General features: G+C 43.6%; 1 long non-coding RNA gene across 1 annotated transcript; it reads left to right on the forward strand.

Moving 5' to 3' along the window:
- Positions 1 to 19,710: 19,710 nt before the first annotated feature.
- Positions 19,711 to 20,477, forward strand: LOC127121153 (uncharacterized). The gene is made up of 3 exons (XR_007803330.1): positions 19,711 to 19,789; positions 19,871 to 20,214; positions 20,316 to 20,477. It is a non-coding gene; the product is annotated as an uncharacterized LOC127121153 (long non-coding RNA).
- The last annotated feature ends 244 nt before the right edge of the window (positions 20,478 to 20,721 follow it).

Raw genomic sequence — 20,721 nt, forward strand, 5'->3', positions numbered from 1 at the left:
TTTGATCCTGAATCCCTGTGAAAAAATTAACAATGCCTGTCTGAATCGGCAAAGAAGCAATCTCAAAAGAAGAATCCATCTGGCACGGTGAAAATCGGTCTGAGTACCGAAACAGGAAGTTGACCTGAATACCAAAATGAATGGTAACACAGGAATACCCATGGCCTGAACGCCGCACATTAGTCTGAACACTAAGCATAGGAATATGAGAGTATCAATGTTGGTCTGATCACCGGAAATCTGGTCTGAACACCACTTCGATCTGGAAATCGGAAAACTGGCCTGAATGCCACAAGTACTTCGACTTGATCGTCGGAAACTTCTTCGATCTGAAAATCGGAAAAGACTGGCTTGAATGCCACTTCGGTCTGGATACCGGGACCTGGCCTGAATGCCACCTCGGTCTGGATACCGGGAAAACTGGCCTGAATGCCACTTCGGTCTGGATACCGGGAAAACTGGCCTGAATGCCACTTCGGTCTGGATACCGGGAAAACTGGCCTGAATGCCACTTCGGTCTGGATACCGGGAATTGGCCTGAATGCCACTTCGGTCTGGATACCGGGAAAACTGGCCTGAATGCCACTTCGGTCTGGATACCGGGAACTGGTCTGAACACCACTTCGGTCTGGATACCGGGAATTGGCCTGAATGCCACTTCGGTCTGGATACCGGAAAATTGGCCTGAATGCCACTTCGGTCTGGATACCGGGAATTGGCCTGAATACCACTTCGGTCTGGATACCGGGAATTGGCCTGAATGCCACTTCGGTCTGGATACCGGGAATTGGCCTGAATGCCACTTCGGTCTGGATACCGGAAAATTGGCCTGAATGCCACTTCGGTCTGAATACCGCCTCGGTCTGAACACCGGAAAATTCTTCATGTCTATCATCATCGGCGAAGATAACAAAACAGTGATACGTGAGCCGGCACGCATGCCAAAGACGACCAATCAAAAGAGGATAAAGTTGCTGACTTGGAGCAAATACCCAAAAGAAAGGGGAAGACCCAATGGGGATAATACTGCTTGATCAAGGCAAGTATCCAAAGGGGATAAGACTATCAATACCACAAAGAGGGGATTACATCTACCGGTTTGTAGGCAGAAAACCACAGAAAAGCAACCAGTCATCGACCAGGATGAGCACAAAGGGTTAACTCTGCTAGGGATGAAAGTGGGATTTTACAACTACCAACTAGTAGAAAACCACAAAGATAGGACTTACAACTACCGGTTTGTAGGTAGAAGCCAAAAATTCCGCTAAGGATGAGATGAATGAGTGTCGGTTAGTGAGCAACCATTCATTTATGCCCCAGGGAAGCACGGGAGACAGCCAACAGGAAGCCAATTTAGGATCGATCCAAAAAGGCAGACTGAAACAGGACTCATCCTAATGAGGAAAGAACTCAATAGGGAAAACCCATCCCGTTAGGGAGGGAACGGAAACAACCGTCATCCACGAGGATATAACTCAGTGGGGAGCGCAGAAGGAAATGGTAGACACTTTCTGCTTAAGGGGTAGACTCTACATGGAGAGATCAGACACACCCACATCCGCTAGGGAAACAGACCCAAGTTGGCAAGTTGCTAACAATTGGGGAGTAACACTGTTGGGGATACCCACTCGACTAAGGAGTCACTTGCTGGGAAAACATCAACTTCTCAACCATGCTGATGAACCCAATTCTGAAGCCGATCCAATGGTGCGATGCTAAACTCTTTCCAACAACCCAATCTCGGCTGGTCACCACGGCCTAGGGCTAATGGATATGTTTGCAATGTTGATGCATGAGTTTTTTGTTTTACACAATGCCCCATGATCATGGAAATGCTATGCACTAATAATGCAATATGCTATGCTTATCTAAATGATGAATGCATAAACACACGTCTCCTCCAGAGACAACACCGGGGAACTCCAGGAACTGTGCTGAGGATCCTATAATCACGTCAACTTCCACCCTGCTGGGGAAAGACAAACCTTGCTGAGGATACACTCCATCGAATCTGAACCGCTTGGAGATTACCCTGCTAGGGGAGGCAACCCATTCTTATCTCTACTGGGGATGATTTTCTCCAAAACCCGATCCGCTTGGGGATAATAAGTCATGAACAAACTTCAGTCTGAGCACTGGAAACAAACTTCTGGCTTGTCACTTGGAATACCGAGAATGTTTTATGCTTGCATGCGTATGTTTGAATTTTACGATGGCGTAATGCTCCGCGAAAACGGAAATGCTACGCGATTTGGGAGGATGCAATGCAATATGATTCTACATGCAGGGATGCGAAATACTGGGGAAAATGCCAAGCTGAAGCAAGGAATCCCGTTGGGGAAACGATTATAATCTTCCGGACCCTGGCACTACTGTTGGAGATGCACAGCATAATGAACTATGTGGGGAGATGACCAGCCGCGCGGTGTTCTAGTAATGGCGAGATACCGAGGCTCTGACTGGGGAGAGAACGGCGCTGTAAAACTGTTGTTGGGGAATCAAAAGTGGTTCTGGCAACCATAATCTACGGGAGATGACTCAGCAGGGGGAGGCAAACACCGATACGGTACCGAGGTTATGCTTCCAGGAAAGAGATCACCGATCTGGGATTGAAAACATTGATCTGGCATCGAACTCTGAGGAACAGCTGCTTCTGCTGGGAAGCTACAGTCTGGTACTGTTAACTTCGCTGGGGATATACAGTCTGGCACTGTTAACTCTACTAGGGAGTGTATAGTCTGAAACAACCGCTTGGGGAGTACAGTAGTGAGAACCTGCTGGGAATCTTAAGGAAACGCCCCGAGTGTACCGGTTCTGAATAGACGATCCAAAGCACTTAAAAATTTACAACAATGTTAAATGTTTATTAAGCATGTACCTGTAAAGCCCTTATGTGTCATGATGCAATGTTTATCAAAAATTCGGACGTCATTTTTGCAAACAAAACAGTAAAATGAAAATGAAAACAGAGATATACTGAATAACATGATTTTATTGATTGAATGGCCTCTGAATAGGCATTTACATCAGGAAGCAATCCCTGGAAAGAGGTAATCGCACAAAAGATAAAAACAGAAATTAATCTAATGGCAATGTGAGATGGATTTCTATTGGGTTCCAATTCTGCTATGACTCGCTCATCTTCAAGATCCTCCAGATGATCAGCCTTCTGAAAAAGGTGATTGGACTATTTCCTACCCTTCTGAAAGTTTCCAGTCACCGACATGAGATGAGATTCAGAACTAACTCAGAACGCAGTCATTCGCTTAATCCCTAACTTTTGCCTGGATCGCCCTTTCGGGTTTTCAATCCACCGGGATACCCATTTTTGCCTAAGTTGCCTTTTCAGGTTTTCAACTTACCGGGTGTACTATCTTTTTTTTATTTTTAATCCCTAATTTTTGCCCGAACCTTTTTTCATTTTCTTGGTTCGTCGGGATGCCCATTTTTGCCTGGACTACTCTTTTTACTGTCCAGCGGGTCTATTTCATGCGAAGTATTTTTTAACTGCGTCTGAGTTCACCGGGGAAGTGAAGTCTTCACCATCCATCGTTGCAAGCATTAAGGCCCCTCCATCAAAAACCTTGGTGACAACATAAGGTCCCTCATAGTTAGGAGTCCACTTGCCCCTGTGATCTGTCTGAGGAGGAAGGATCCTTTTCAACACTAAATCTCCGACTTGGAAACGACGAGGACGCACTTTCTGATCAAAGGCTCTCTTCATCCGACTCTGATACAACTGCCCATGACAAATGGCTGCCATTCGCTTCTCTTCGATAAGACTCAACTCGTTGAACCTTGTCCGAATCCATTCAGCTTCGTCTAGCTTGACATCCAACAGGACTCTTAGAGAAGGAATCTCCACTTCAACAGGTAGGACTGCTTCCATACCATACACAAGGGAGTAAGGGGTTGCCCCGGTCGATGTACGTACTGAAGTGCGGTACCCATGCAAGGCGAAGGGTAGCATCTCATGCCAATCTCTGTACGTAACGACCATCTTCTGCACAATCTTCTTTATGTTCTTATTTGCTGCCTCAACAGCACCATTCATCTTAGGACGGTAAGGGGAAGAATTGTGATGCTGAATGTTGAAGTTCTGGCACAACTCCTTCATCATTTTGTTATTGAGATTGGAACCATTATCAGTAATGATTCTTTCAGGAATCCCATAACGACAAATGATTTCTTTCTTAATGAAACGGGCAACCACATGTCTGGTGACATTCGCGAATGATGCTGCTTCGACCCACTTGGTGAAATAGTCGATGGCAACAAGGATGAAGCGATGCCCATTGGAAGCAGTCGGCTCAATCTTTCCAATCATGTCAATGCCCCACATCGCAAACGGCCACGGCGAAGACATCACATTCAGAGGATTCGGCGGTACATGCACCTTATCAGCATAAATCTGGCATTTATGACACTTCCGAGCATACTTGAAACAATCTGACTCCATGGTCATCCAGTAATAACCCGCCCTTAATAATTTCTTAGCCATTGCATGTCCGCCGGCATGAGTACCGAAGGAGCCTTCATGAACTTCCTGCATTAACATGTCCGCTTCGTGTATGTCCACGCATCTGAGCAGAACCATGTCGAAGTTCCTCTTATACAACACATCGTCTTTATTCAAAAAGAAACTGCCTGCCAATCTTCTCAAAGTCTTTCTGTCATTGTTGGATGCCCCTGCAGGGTACTCTTGATTCTTCAGAAAGCATTTGATGTCGTGATACCAGGGCTTGTCATCAACTACCAGTTCAGCAGCAAACACATATGCGGCCCTATCAAGGCGCATAACATCGATACTAGGAACATGGTTCCACCGGAACACCTTGATCATGGAGGATAGAGTAGCAAGAGCATCTGCCATCTGGTTCTCGTCACGAGGTATATGATACATCTTTACTGTTGTGAAGAAAGTCAACAGTCTTCTCGTGTAATCTCTGTAAGGGACCAGAGTAGGCTGGAGAGTATTCCAATCACCATTCACTTGATTGATCACTAGAGCTGAATCTCCGAAGATGTCCAGAGTCTTGATTCTCATATCAATGGCTTGCTCAATTCCCAAGATACAAGCCTCGTACTCAGCTTCATTATTGGTGCACTCGAAAGTCAGGCGAGCGGTGAAAGGCATGTGGGCACCTTTCGGAGTTGTAATGACAGCACCAATTCCACTTCCTCTGGCGTTTACGGCCCCATCAAACGTTAAAGTCCACTTTTCATCTGGATCAGGTCCCTCCCCAACAACTGGCTCTTCACAGTCTTTCATCTTGAGGAACATGATGTCTTCATCTGGAAAATCAAACTTCATTGGCTCATAGTCTTCAACCGGTTGTTGAGCAAGATAGTCTGACAGAATACTCCCCTTGATGGCTTTCTGGGATGTATACTGGATATCATACTCTGTCAATACCATTTGCCAACGAGCAACTCTTCCGGTGAGAGCTGGTTTCTCGAATATGTACTTGACTGGATCCATCTTGGAGATCAGTAAGGTTGTGTGAGTCAGCATGTATTGTCTCAATCGCTTAGCAGCCCATGCCAGTGCACAACATGTCTTTTCGAGCATTGAGTATCTCGACTCGCAGTCTGTGAATTTTTTACTCAGGTAGTAGATGGCATGCTCCTTTCTACCGGTCTCGTCGTGTTGACCGAGAACACAACCCATGGAATTGTCGAGTACCGTCAAGTACATAATCAGCGGCCTTCCTGGGACTGGAGGCATAAGGATAGGGGGACTCTGCAAATACTCTTTTATCTTTTCAAAAGCCCTTTGACAATCGTCATTCCACCTGATAGCCTGATCTTTCCTCAGCAATTTGAAAATTGGCTCACACGTGGCTGTTAGGTGAGAGATGAACCTTGCAATGTAGTTCAACCTCCCTAAGAAACCACGGACTTGCTTTTCTGTTCTTGGCTCAGGCATTTCCTGTATCGCTTTCACTTTGTCAGGATCCACCTCAATCCCTTTTCCACTAACAATAAAACCCAGTAGCTTTCCAGATCTCACCCCGAAAGTGCACTTGTTCGGATTAAGCCTCAGCTTGAATTTCCTTAACCGTTCAAACAATTTCTGCAGATTCACCAAATGTTCTTCTTCTGTCTGAGATTTGGCAATCATATCGTCCACATAAACCTCGATTTCATGATGAATCATATCATGGAATAGAGTCACCATAGCTCGTTGATATGTTGCCCCAGCGTTTTTCAGACCAAACGGCATCACCTTGTAGCAGAAGGTGCCCCACGGGGTTATGAAAGTTGTCTTCTCCATGTCTTCTGGTGCCATCTTGATTTGGTTATAGCCAGAAAAGCCATCCATGAAGGAGAATACCGAGAACTGAGCTGTGTTATCCACCAAAACGTCGATGTGAGGTAATGGGAAATCATCTTTAGGGCTAGCTCTGTTCAGATCCCGGTAGTCGACACACATCCGTACCTTTCCATCCTTCTTAGGTACTGGAACGATGTTTGCGACCCATGGCGGATAATTGGTAACCGCTAGGAACCCTGCATCCAACTGTTTCTGCACTTCTTCCTTTATCTTTACAGCCATCTCTGGTCTTGTTCTTCTGAGCTTCTGCTTGACCGGAGGACAACCCTCTTTGAGAGGTAAACGGTGTACCACAATATCTGTGTCAAGCCCTGGCATATCCTGATAAGACCAAGCGAAGACGTCAACATACTCCTGCAACAGTTCAATCAACCCCTTCTTCACATCATCTTCCAAAGCAGCCCCTATCTTGATTTCTTTCTTGACGTCCTCGGTGCCAAGATTTATCACTTCAGTAGACTCTTGATGCGGTTGAATGACCCTTTCCTCCTGTTTTAGCAGCCTGGCAAGTTCTTCAGGGAGTTCACAGTCTTCATCAACCTCTTCTTCAGCTTGGAAGATTGGATTTTCGAAGTCGAAGCGAGCCATAGCAGAACTGTTATCAATAGGATCCGGTGATGTGTATCTGCATGAGTGATGGTATGTGCTTATGAGTGTGAACAGTGAGTGAAAACTAAACAAAACATTGCCAAATATTATTTATTTTTTTGAATTTTTTTTGAAAACTGTAAAAATAGAAAGACAATGAACAAAATATTTGAATGCAAAAGACGTCCTTCATTTATGATAAACAATGCAGGTATCCACATAGATGAGCCCTACAATGAGTCATTACGCCCTGGGCGGAACGTAAGACTTGGACATGCATGAATAAACAAGAAAAATTACTCCTCTAGCAGAGTGACTTGGACAATTTCCTCCGCAGACCAATTGTTGATGACTTCACCCGGGATCCTCGGACGCACCCAGTTGTCGATGTCGCAATCACTATCCCCATCTTCATCGTTGATTGCAGAGATCTGGCCATATTGGATGACGCCAGCACTGGAGAAAGTAATCGGCCCTTGACGAGTCTGAAGTGCTGAAGTTGTAGAAGTCAGCGCTGGTTGATACCCAATCCCGAACTTGTCGTCTTTCATCGGTAACTCCAACAGACGTCCCCAACCGGGAGCAACACCTGAATCCACCAAGGCTTGCGCCTGCTTGAAAGATGAGATAGAGGCACCTGCTTTAAACTCTTCTAACGGAGCTGCATCCTTGATCTGAACTGACTCAAAGGCCTGACAGAGAGTCTCTTGAATTTCACCTTCCACCTATACGTACTTGAATGTAGACAGGTTACTGACCAGGATGTCCTCCTCACCACAGACAGTGATAATTCTTCCATTGACCGGGAATTTGATCTTCTGATGCAGTGTTGAAGAGACTGCCCCAGCATTGTGGATCCAAGGACGACCCAGCAGGCAACTATACGAGGGACTGATATCCATCACATAGAAGACAGTGTTGGAGGTTTGTGATCCAATCTGAATTGGCAATTCTACCTCTCCAAACACCGCCCTCTTAGAACCATCGAAGGCTCTCACCATGAGATCGGAAGGTTTCAAGATCAAACCTTCTACTTCCAACCTTGACAGGGCTCTCTTGGGTAGCACATTGAGAGAGGAACCTATATCCACCAGAACATGAGATAACACGGTGTCTTTGCATTCCATTGAGATATGCAAAGCCTTGTTATGGTTGCGTCCAGCTGGTGTTAAGTCAGAATCAGTAAAGCCCAGCCCATTGCTCGCATGAACATTTGCAATGATCCCTTCTAGCTGGTTTACTGAGATCTCCTGAGGCACATATGCAGCATTAAGGACCTTCAGAAGTGCGTCCCTGTGTGCCTCTGAACACAACAGGAGTGAGAGAATGGATATCTTAGACGGCGTCTGAATCAACTGATCGACTACCTTGTAATCGCTTTTCTTTATGATTCTTAAGAGCTCGTCCACATCATTCGAGAAAGTAGGCTCAGAAACAGCTTGGGGTGCAGAGGTTCCCTCATTCACAACTTGTTTGCCTTTGGCCTTAGCCGCGGCATCAGTGCTCTCAGCTTGGGTAACAGGTGGCGAGAACAATCTACCACTCCTGGTGAATCGCCCGATTCCACCAACATTGTCCACTGCGGGACTTTCAACTTCGAGTTCAGACTTTCGACCCTCTTCTACCTTCAATGGTCGTTCCACCCCATGATCGTGTGTGTATACACTCCCCCCATAATGCCACGGAATGGCCCTTTCACTGGTGAAAGGTAGAGGACCAGGGGTTGTGATTGTCATAGCAGCCGGTCGCACTGGTGGCACTGGTTGTGCTTCTGGCACACTGATCTGATTAGTCGGGTAAAAGATGGTGATAGTAGCGACATCATAGTCATACTCGGGAACCTCATTCATTACAACGAAAACATCCGGGACACCGGAATCAAGTTCAGCTACATCAAAATCAGACACATTGTTTGGTATATCATCAACAACATTTGGAAAATTAAATACATCAATGGGAAATACACAATCAGCAGGAACAACATCTGTGAATTCTTCAACAGCGTCTTCAAACACCTCTTCAACTACCCCTTCAGCAAATTCTTTGACAGACAAGTCTTCAACTTGGAGGGTACCATTGTCAAGCAAGACCTGGATACCCTGTTGCAGCTTCAAGCAATCCTTACCCTGTGTAGCGCATTCCGAACAACCTTTCCCACAACCGGGGAAAACATCGGCCTTCATCAAGCATTCCTTAATTTCCAACAACGGAGTCTTCAACTTCAACACATCCTTAACAGACTTGGCTTCTTCTTCCAGCATATTAACGTTCGCACCACCATGCTGTGGCATGGGATTGTTGACAACATTAGGAGCCGGTGCAAGGCTGATAGCCTTTGAATCAATAAGGTCCTGAACTACGTGCTTAAAAGCTTTGCAGTTCTCAATATTGTGGCCAGGTGCCCCAGAGTGGAAGCTACACCTAGCGTTGGCATCGTATCCCACCGGAAGTCTACCCACAGGAGGAGCCAGAGTGCGTAGCTGCACCAGTTGTAGCTGTTGAAGATTGGCAAGCAGTTGAGCGCACGACATTGGAAGAGTGTCGAAACGCCGATCCATCATCCTCTGCCTCTGTTGATAGGTGGGTCTGTTACCTGGTTGTTGTTGTTGTTGATACTGAGCTGGTTGACGTTGTGGTTGCTGTTGTTGGTATTGATTCTGTTGACGTTGTGGTTGTTGTTGTTGTTGTAGTGGTGCTGCAGCTGGAATGGTCACAGCCGCAACATACGGTTGCTGATGATAGTTTTGAAAATTATTCCTCCTGTTTTGATATGAAGACGCAGAATTCACACCCCCTTCCCTCTGCTTCTGTCCTCCCATAAATGGCTTCTTTACTCCTGATGAAGATCCACCTCCATTGTAGCTCTTGTAGGTCTTCAGGTAATTCTCTACCCTCTCTCCCGTAGAGACCACATCAGCAAAGTTAGAGGCATTGCACCCCACCAGACGCTCAAGGTAAGGTCCAGGCAACGTATTCATGAACATGTTGGCCATCTCCTTTTCCAACATGGGAGGTTGAACACGGGAAGCTGTCTCCCTCCAGCGTTGAGCGTATTCCCTGAAGCACTCATTGCTTTTAAGAGACAAGTTCTGGAGTTGAGTTCTATCTGGGGCCATGTCTGCATTATACTGGTATTGCTTCACAAAAGCCTCTGCCAAATCCCTCCAGCAACGGATATGGGCTCTATCCAATCTCATGTACCATTCCAGGGATGCCCCAGCTAGGCTGTCCTGGAAGAAATACATGAGTAGCTTCTCGTCATCAGAGTATGCAACCATCTTTCGGAAGTAGGCTTGCACATGGGTCTTCGGGCAAGAGCTACCATTGTACTTGTCGAAGATTGGGACTTTGAACTTTGGTGGGACCCTCACGCCTGGGACCAATCCCAAATCAGAAACATCTACCCCCAGAGGGTTTTGTCCTTCCACCGCCTTCAGCCTCTCCTCTAATCTCCTGAACATGGGATCCATGCCATGGCCCATGCCAAAGTCTTCCGGCAGCAAGAACTGATCATCTTGATCATCGTGGATGGGTTGTTGATCAGGGTTGTTATGTGGGATTGGGATAGGCCCCGGTCCATTAACCTCTCCAACTGGAGGATCAGTCACGACCTCTGGTTGAGTAGTTGCGGGATTTCTTTGTATCATTTGTCTAATCTCTTGCTGTCCCTGCGCTACTCCCTGGACCACGTCCATGAACTGGTTCATGCGGACCCTCATCTCTGCGAGCTCTGCTTGTAGATTCTCCATTGCTCTTTGCTGGTTTCTGCGGGTACCGTACCGGTGAACTCCTGAATCGGCTATCCTGCTGATGGAACACCAAATAATATGAGAACACCGCGGCGACACCTGTTATGCAAGAATATGCAAGAATGAAATGTTAATGCAATGACATGTTTATCACTTCAAAAAGGTATTCTACCCCCTTGATTCCAGTCTCACGAGAAAATCGAGCCATAAACTTCGGAGATCAAGATGCAATAGAGAGAAAGTCTTCATATAGATAAAATCAAAGAGAATGGCCTTAGCCGATAGTACATCAAAAGAGGATTTCCACAACAAGCCTGTGGATCATCACTACACAGCAATAAAGCAAAAGTAAAGGGAGGAACAAAAAATCAGGACTCAGCCTCCTGTGTACAAACCATAAGGACTGCTCCTCACTTCAGCCAGTAATGCTATCGTGTCAGGATGATCTGGGAATTCTATCAAACGCCGGATAAGCAGATTTCTTTGGTGAATAACCCCATCCAACTCGTTGATGTGTTCTCTGTAGTAATTCCCATCATCCTCTCCGAATACCTCTACAAGTCTGGATTTCTTCAAACCTGCCAACACCTTAAGTTCTTCAATCTGTCCTCGAGCCTCGTTGAGTTGATCGGTGATGTAACCATTGGTAGAACGGGCACACAGAAGCTCATGGTTCTTCTCTTTCAACAAAGTCTTCAATTTCTCCATCTGACCAGTCAGTTCGGTCACCATCTCCTCCTCCTTTGCCTTCCGAGAAGTTGAAAATGCATCCCATCGCTCTTGCCACCCAGCTAATTTACCATGAGCATCCATTAATTGTTGCTTGACTCGCTTCAACTCAGAACTGGATGATCCCAAGGCCTTGTCTGTCTTCCTGAAGAAATCCACCTCCACAACTAATTTCCTTTCTGCTTCCTCTTGCAATCTGACGGCTTCCCCCTTCTGATATTCGGCCTCATGGAATTGACGCATATAGTCTTGCAACTTCCCACTCAAATCTGAGTTTTCAATTTGAAGCTCCTCCATGGCTTTCTTCAATTTGTCATACTCCTCTCGACTCACCATTGTTGACTGCGCAGGAGTAGGTGGATACAAAGGTTCTTCTATAGGAAACGGCAGACCAAACTCTTCAACTCTTCCTTGAAGCCACTCTTCATACTGAGGATAAGTCCTACAATCTCCTTTTCCAAGCACAGCTCTTCCTTTCTTGATCACCTTGAGCCAGGCCTCAGCTGCCTCACGGGATACAGTCAAATCAGGCGAAGAATGGAAAAACAGAGATTCTTCCACATCCTTTTCCAAAGGCGGAGTTCTTAAAGCATATCCAAACTGTCTGACTGCTAGAGAAGGATTATAGTTGATTCCTCCTCTTCTTCCTACCAACGGTACATTTGGGAAATTCCCACAGCTGTGAATAATATCTGCCCGAAGCAAACTCCTGTCAGACCACCAAGCAATATCTTCAGCCCTCAACCCCATCAATCTCTTCGACCAACTCAACGAGTCCTCGACATCAACGAACGACATCAACGAACGCTCCTGATTTGGGTAGGTGAGAACTGAACCACTTATAAAACAAAGGCGCACAACAATTCAACAATCCTCCTTTTCTATTCTCATTCCTCCTGATTTGGGTAGGTGAGAACTGAACCACTTATAAAACAAAGGCGCACAGCAATTCAACAATCCTCCTTTTCTATTCTCATTCCTGTGATGCACCGAATGAAAGAAATCTTAAGGTCGGCACTGGATTTCCCAACACGAAGAGGCGTATTGCGTCTATGTCCACAAATTTTGCAACATTTCTGCCAACATCCATCTTAAGAGAACCAGAAAAACCCCGACCGGAATCAAGAAGAAGATGTAAACCCCCTAGAAATGGATAAACATGTGTTAAATGATATGAATGCAAAATGATGTGATACAATGTAATGACATGGAAACCAGGACTGCTGTATCCACTTGAACATCTGTCAGATTGCACTGTCTGAAGAGAAACCCACTGAGGGATATAATACAAGGCCAAAACTCTGCTCCAGAAAACCGGGTTGGTTGGAGGTTAAGGTTTCCTGAATTTAGCCCGCCCCTCACTGGTAGGTTCTAAGAACAGAAGTTTGTCAGTTTCAGCCTTTCAGTCGAGAATAATACGTTTACCACTGAAGGTTTGGCATTATTACGGAATAAAAGACCTCTGCTGACTCCCCTCAACAGGATATCCTAAAGCAAGTTCACAGTCTCGGGGTCCTCGGATTGAGCAGCGAGAATGCGCCCACCAGAGCTAACATAATCACGTCTCGGAGGAGAGGCCTCGACTGAGTTCTCGGGAAATGGTCACCAGAGTCGACAATTTCTAGAGGAACATCATGTCGTTACGGAACATCCGTAGGACATAATATATCCAAGAGAAACCTCGTCTGGGTGTGGTTCTTCACGAACGACTTAACGTAGCAACATGCCACGCAAGCCTCATGAACATCCACTCTAAAATCTGTGTGTACACTCAAGCCTGGGTAATGGGCTTACCTCTCATAGAACATCCCCCCTCAACAAACAAACAACCCACGGAACCCACAGATACAACAAACATATGTACATGAATGCAATAAGATAAAGCAGATAAATGCGGAAAATAAATAACTGTACAAAAGAATAAACACCCAACAAACAAGAAACCTACAAAAGCTAGGAGGGACTCGCTTAGGGAAACTATTGTCCCCAGCAGAGTCGCCAGCTGTCGCAACCCGAAAAATACGGTCTGCGAAAAGAAACAACCGGCGAGAAAGAAATGACAGAAGAGTCGCCACCGTGCGTTATTTATCCCAAAGGAGGGAAAGGAAACGCTCGAAGTAAACCTGAAGAGAAGGAAAGGAAAAGACAAGGTCTCGCAACCAAATCTTGGGTTCGGGAGTCGATTATGCGAAGGGAAGGTATTAGCACCCCTACGCATCCGTAGTACTCTACGGGATCCACTCTTGTTGTTCTTGTCTAAAGGGTGTAAGTTTATCTAATGTACTATTTACTAAAAGAAAGGGTCAAAGAAAATGACTCGCACGGATGTCGCATCCACTGCATACGTATCTCATCTGGAATGAGAATCAGAGTCTTCGTAGCTCGGCTACCTATGGGTGAAAGGGATGTGTGCTCGCTAAGACATCGCGTCTTATGCCTACGTATCTCATCGGGAATGAGAATCAGAGCAAAACGTAGTTCAAACTAACTACGGGAATAAGGATCTCGATTGCAACTAGGGCAAGAGAAAGGGAAGGTCTCGATCACAACGAGGGCGAGAAAAGGATCGCAACGAGGGCGAAGGCAAACAAGGATTAGTTGTTAGTTGTCAGTCAAACTCGGCAAGACATCGCATCTTGTGCCTACGTATCTCATCTGAACATGAGAATCAGAGTTGCCGTAGTTCGGCTCACGCACGCCAAACAACAACACACAAGCAGGCAAACATGGAGCCTGAATGCCAATCACTGGACTTACATCAGCATCCGAACCAAACACACAAAAGGGCAAACGTGGAGCCCGACTGCCAATCACTGGACTTACATCAGCATCCGAACCCAACAAACCCACACTGGAACCCGAATGCCACTCGATGGACTTACATCAGCTTCCAAGCACACAACAAGCACAACAAACAACAAATCGCTAAGGAGTCGGGAACTCGAGCCTAGCAATTGTCAAACAAACACACACAAAAAAGGAAAAAAGAAAGATGCCCGGAGTGGTCTCGCACGACCACCTGCCTACATACCTCGTCTGGAACAAGGATCAGGGCGATGTAGTTCCCCTACATAGGGGTTGCCATCTGAACATGGACTTACAAAGGAGGACACCAGTTGTGTCAAAGGAGAGTGGGCGATGTGTTCACGTCCTAGCAGTAGGTGTCGCAGCTCGCTGAATCGAGTCTTAGGCAGTTACCTCTTTGCAATAGAACGGACTACATGCCACAGGATCGGAGACGCTCGGGAAAGTCTAGAAGTGGGGAAGCTCTGCCCTAAAGTTGTCATGCAACGTGTACTTAAGTGTTAGGATTTACAAATGGGAATATCTACCTAATGTTAGCATGCGAAGAATATGGGAATTCTACCTATGTTATCATGCAAAGGGTTCTATCTAATGGGTGCTACCTAATCGGAACAAGAATCGACGAATGGAGCAAGGAGAAGTGTTAGGGATAAGGGTAGATGGCGATGCATGAAGCAATCGACTTACAAGGTTGATGGCGATGCATAAAGCAATCGACTTACAAAAGGGTGGAGGAATACGTGCTGGTTCTGTTAGGTTTTGAGAAAAGATTACTCGACGTTGGATCGAGGTTTTGGTCTTGTTTTGAAATGGTTATCGGATGTTCATTTTAATTCTTGTATTAACAGATGAATAAAGAATGAAAGAATAAATATTATACATTTCATGGGAGAGGGGTACATTTGTTATGAATGGGGGTTGTCATGGCAATCAAAACAATATAAATATATGCCTCATACACCATACAAGTAGGCCTCAGTTAATCAAACAAGTAAGGTATAAACAAATATATAATCGAATCAAATAATGAAATAATAAAGCATTAAACAATGTATGAGTGTAAGTGCAAAGGAACCGGCTCATTGTAAGAAAGCCCAAGAGTAAGCTACGTGAGGTCGACGGCGATGCTTAAAAAGCAATCGACTTACGAGGGTGTGAAAAAAAAAGGGCTCGATATTAAATCGAGAAAGTATGCTTTTTATAGTTTAAAAAAAATGGTTTTTTGAACTAAATTCAAATACAATAACTATGCATTATTAACAAATGAAATTATAATAAACATAAAAAGATATTAATCAACATAAAAAATGCTAAAGGAAGATACAATCAAATTAAAAAACAAAAGAAATAAAATGCCAAAAACAGCCCCACATGAGTATTGAACCCACCCCACTCAAGAATATGAACACTACCCTTCTCCACTAGGCCACTCATCACTATCTATTACTAAGATACTATGTTAACTATATGAACCGGACTAACAGATTTAAAACAAAATAAAAAAAAAACAAAATAAACATTTTTACATTTTCTGATTTTTTATTAAAAAGAACAAAATAAATATTTTTGTGGGTTTTTTATCTCTGTTAAAAAACAAAAATAAACTAAATAAATAAAAATAAATAATAATAATAAAAGAAAATAAAAGCATAAACACTTTTCTGATTTTTTTATTAAAAAGAACAACAATAAATATTTTTGTGGGTTTTTTATCTCTGTTAAAAAAAAACAAAAATAAACTAAATAAATAAAAGTAAATAATAATATAAAAGAAAATAAAAGCATAAACACTTTTCTGATTTTTTATTAAAAAGAACAAAATAAATATTTTTGTGGTTTTTTATCTCTGTTAAAAAAAACAAAAATAAACTAAATAAATAAAAAGTAAATAATAATATAAAAGAAAATAAAAGCATAAACACTTTTCTGATTTTTTATTAAAAATGAAATAAGATCAAATAATAAAAGAAATAAATAAAAAGAAAAAAGGAAAATGGAAACAGAAGCTCGTCTCTCTCACACGAGCTCAAACCTTCAGCAACAATGGCATCTTTCCATCTCTCACACGAATCCCTCTCTCGCTCTCAACAAACCCCTCTCAATCACTCTCAACTCTCACAATATTTTCGACAGCAAGCACATGAGAAAGATAAAAAAGAAAGAAAGAGAAATACTTACAAAGTGTCGTGGTGGTGGTGGCGGTGAAGAACGTATAGACGCCGGCCTCCAGGTAAACGGTTCTAGGTCTTTTTCCTTCCTCAGATTTCCGCCTCTAGCTTTTCTGTGAACAGTGGCCGCTCCTCCAACCTTTAGAAATTAGGGTTTTTTCTCTTTTGATTTTTGCCTCTCAGTTCTTTGTTGTTCTCTAGGGTTTTTCTTTGGTCTCTTTTCTGCCTCTAGGTTTTTTTTCGGTTACTGATTCATTCTCCCTATTTATATTCTGTGAATTAGGGTTACAAATTGGTGCCCTTGTGTTCAAAAGCAACTCTGCAAAGCACTTTGGATGCACAGAAATTGAATTGCCCTATCCATGTTAGCTTCAAGAAAAGGTATCCTTCACAAACTTTCCTCTCTGCTTTGACCTCATACCAATTTGGGATGTTTTTGGACTTTGCCCTCTGACTGTTGGTTAATGGTTTTGCACTGTAGGTTTTGCAAATTGACTGATTAATGTGTGCCTTTTTACCGCAGTAAAAAATGGTGAGCTTGGTTTGACTTGGGATAATGGATATTTTGAAGAGTGATGGTTTTAATGCATAGACTGGCTGCAGTAGGTGACATGATAAATTGGAATTAGGAGATGAGGTTATCAGATCAAAAGTAATCTGCTGAAATGGTAAGTGTGCTTGTGCTTTGGTTTTCTTTGAATTGTTATGGCTAAAGTTAGTGGTTGAAGAATGATGAATGAAATTGTGGCAGATGGTTTTGTTGTAGGTTTAATGTTGCTCAATTCTGCAGCAAACCTTATCCATGCATTTCCACTCGCCTAAGTTCAACTTTGGTCTGGTTTTACACAGCAGTATTCCCCCAGGTATGTTACTAGGTTGTGGTCAGTCAATTAGCATTGGGTCAGTCTTTGGAATAACACCTGTCCTGGTTTGATAACAGGTTCTAATATAACCGGTCTGGAAGCTGTGTAACACTGTCTAAAAGCATAGACAAAAGCCATTTTAAAGGCAAATTTACTGGAATCAACAACATGAGCAGCACCATCTGTCAAGACAACTCGGAGATTTTCAACTGGATGTCCAATTAATGCACATGAGTTGGCAGCTTTCTCAATTGCAAGAACAAAATTTGATGGAACAGCTTGGCCAACACGCATGCTTTCAAATTCAAGCTTAGTTCCAAGAGCATTATATAATGCCCTAGTAGCAGCAAGTCTGACATCATTGTTCTTTTCAGATGAATTCACACCTTGAACTACAGCAGTAAGAATTTTATTTACTTGATCTTGTTCAACAACCTCGTGAGAGACTTCCTCACACAAATACCCGAGAGTCTCCAAAGTTGCTTGCTTGACATGAGCTGGAACTTGATGAATATTTGATAAAAGTGATCCTATCAGCTCAGGCCACTGTTTATGAGGAAGCTCAATTCCCGCAATTTTAGCAACAACTTGAGTTGCCGTTGACCGTGCATCCAGTACAAGAGAAGAGAGTGTCTGCAGCAAGCATGCCTTAACCTGGGCCTTTGCTGCGGTCTCCAATGACAACCATCTCTGAACCAATTCCCGCTTTCTGTTTTCATCCTTGGCATCCAATGCATTTTTAAGTATCAAACCTGCCAACTTGCGACTATCAACTGGTTTTTCTTCATTCGCTAACTCTCCAGAAAGAGAGACCAAGAAACCAGGAAGGTTTTGCTCCTGGAATCAGAGAAGAGATCCTAACAAATCAGACTTCTTATCTCCTGTTCATGCTCTGCAATAGTGTGTTCCCGTTTGTTGATCTCATATTCCAAGTGCTTCATCTCAACATTCATCTCTCCAATGGTTTGTTTTAGACTGTCTCTTTGTTGCAATAATAAATGTTGTCTAACAGTTTTTTTTTTTTTTGGTGATGCAGCGATAGCTCAGGTCTCTTGAACCTTAATCCAATGGTTCAGGTGCTGTACTATGGAGACTTTGCGTACTGCTTCTGCTATATCCCGGTTTTGACTTGGGATTTGGAACCTATGATTCCACCACCCCACTTCTTCCTGTACTCTTCATACTTGTCACTGAAGTTAGCCTTGATTGCTTCAAGGACCCTGCTAAACTCCGTTTTATCTTCATTTTTAACCGTTGTCAAGCACAAAACAGCTGCAGTTTTCTTATGGACAACAGTTCCAAGGCGAGCCTTGCCCTTAACAATACAGTAAGGAAATTCCATCTTCCTGCACAAAGCTGGAAGCCAGACAACCAATTCAATTGGATCAACGTCATGGGCAATCACGACAAGCTGAGCTTTATTCTGCTCGATGAGGTAGGTAACATGATTGAGACCATAAATGTTAGGGACCTGATGCTGTTATTTGGATGTGATGCCAATACCCCTGCACCCTTGCCGCTACTGACTGGTGTGTGGATGAATGGAAGTGCAGGATAGTTTGCTGCAGAATGGGTGCTGTTAACAGCAGGTATGTTAGTAGCTATGATGATGCATTGGTTTAGATGTCACGACCTGCCGTTGATTTTTGCTTCTGTTGTGAAAATGCAGGTTTCCGTGTTGCTTCGGGCTTTGGTAGAGGGTGGTTGCGTGTCTGAATTGTGGCATTCATGTCATGAGTAGCAAGCCTAAGAATTGCCGAATTCATCAAATTGATAAAGGTGGGAGCAGCATGCTGACAAGAAAAGTTGTGTAATATAGTGTAGCCTAAGCTTCCATCAGTGTTTTGGCCATTCATCGCAATTGCCCCAAACCTAGATTGGTAGGACTCATTAAAGCTAGCCATCAAATATTCACTCGTTGAAAGTAGAGCAAGTCCCAAAGTTGGCCCTGCTGCTTTCACTGCATCAGCATATGCCTTTTCTGAATTGGGAAATTTATATGAGCTTGGGTTGCCGAGAGTTAAAGCGTAACCAACTCCATAATGATGCTTCAAGAAAAGGAAGCTTCCACAGCATTTCAGAGAACCATCGGCCATGATAGCTATCCGGTCACCTAGTTCATCTGCTTCGTCCATGGAATGTGTTGTAAGCAAAATTATTCTGTCCTTCTTGATTTTTTTATTAACTGCCAAGTCAATTGCATTGAATATGGATCCCTTCCACTTGCAGGCTCGTCAAGAATTATAACCTTACTGTTTCCAACTGATGCGAGAAGACCAACAAGCATTGATATTGTCGTGCTTCCTCATGGAAATAAACTTCAGAAGAAGTTTCTTCTCAGCTTGAACTGACCCTGTCTTGCTGGATTGAATTTGCTAAATTGTTAGTTGAGTTATGTTAAAACAACTTTCCATAAATTTATGTTAAGTGAATTAACGGCTGGTTAACTGTAGATCTGAATTATTATGCAGGGCTTTGTGTTAGGAATGGATTTACAGGTCATGTGCTGGTGTTCCAACCCTTGGAAAATGGTGCAGGTTAAGAATTCAGGTTGGTATAGCAGGATTTGTGGTGGTTTGTTGAGTGTTCGTCACCGTTCAATGATGGAGTTTGTATTGTTGATCCTTTCAGGTTCATTGCAGCCTTTGTCTTGGTTAAAGCATGGAGCCTTGGCCTTGAAGTGCATTGTGTAGCCATTTTGACCATGTGTAGTTCATGATGTATGATTGAGGAGTGACCTATTACATTGTGTACTGTTTTTTTTCTTGAACATGTGAATGATTGGCTTTGTAGGTTTTGAACACAAATGGCTTGGAAACGGTATGGCCTTGTCATGTGGTTATGGTCTGCTGCAGGCACTGCAGACTTGGCAAGATTTTTGTAGGGTGTTAGCTGCAATGTTTGAGTAGGGCCATGATGCAAGATTAGCTACGTGGTTGGTGTGTTGTAAGTGGTTTGCATCTGGCTCAATGCAGGTTGATTTTATGGCACTGTCTCCTTGTTTGGTTTAAATTTGACACAGGTTTATGTTTTTTTTTTTTTGCAACTTGGTTATGACATTCAATTGGTTTGGCAGCAGGTACATTGCATGAAGCTGGTTGCACTAGCTTATGCTTCACGTGTGTAGTTTATGGCTCCTAGTTCATGGCATGATGGCATTGAAGATCCTGTGCAAATGGCCAAAACAAGATCAAGATGGAGTTGTAAAATGGGATTAGGACTAGGATTGGACAATTGGTGGTTTAGGATAGAAAAGAATTCAAGTTGACTTTGGTCAAAGTTGACCAAAAAGTCAACTGTTGACCAAAGTCAACAATTGGTCAAAGTGTCAATTTTTGTGTAATTTTGTATGGAATCAAATGTAATGGTTTAAAATTGAAATAAATTGAAATGGATTAACAAAATGGTTTGACGGTGGTTTTCACAATTGGTTTAGTCATGACTTGAATAACTTGATTGATAATGTGTATGAACAAAACCAT

Source organism: Lathyrus oleraceus, chromosome 2, assembly GCF_024323335.1.
Source record: "Lathyrus oleraceus cultivar Zhongwan6 chromosome 2, CAAS_Psat_ZW6_1.0, whole genome shotgun sequence".
Lineage (NCBI taxonomy): Eukaryota > Viridiplantae > Streptophyta > Magnoliopsida > Fabales > Fabaceae > Lathyrus > Lathyrus oleraceus.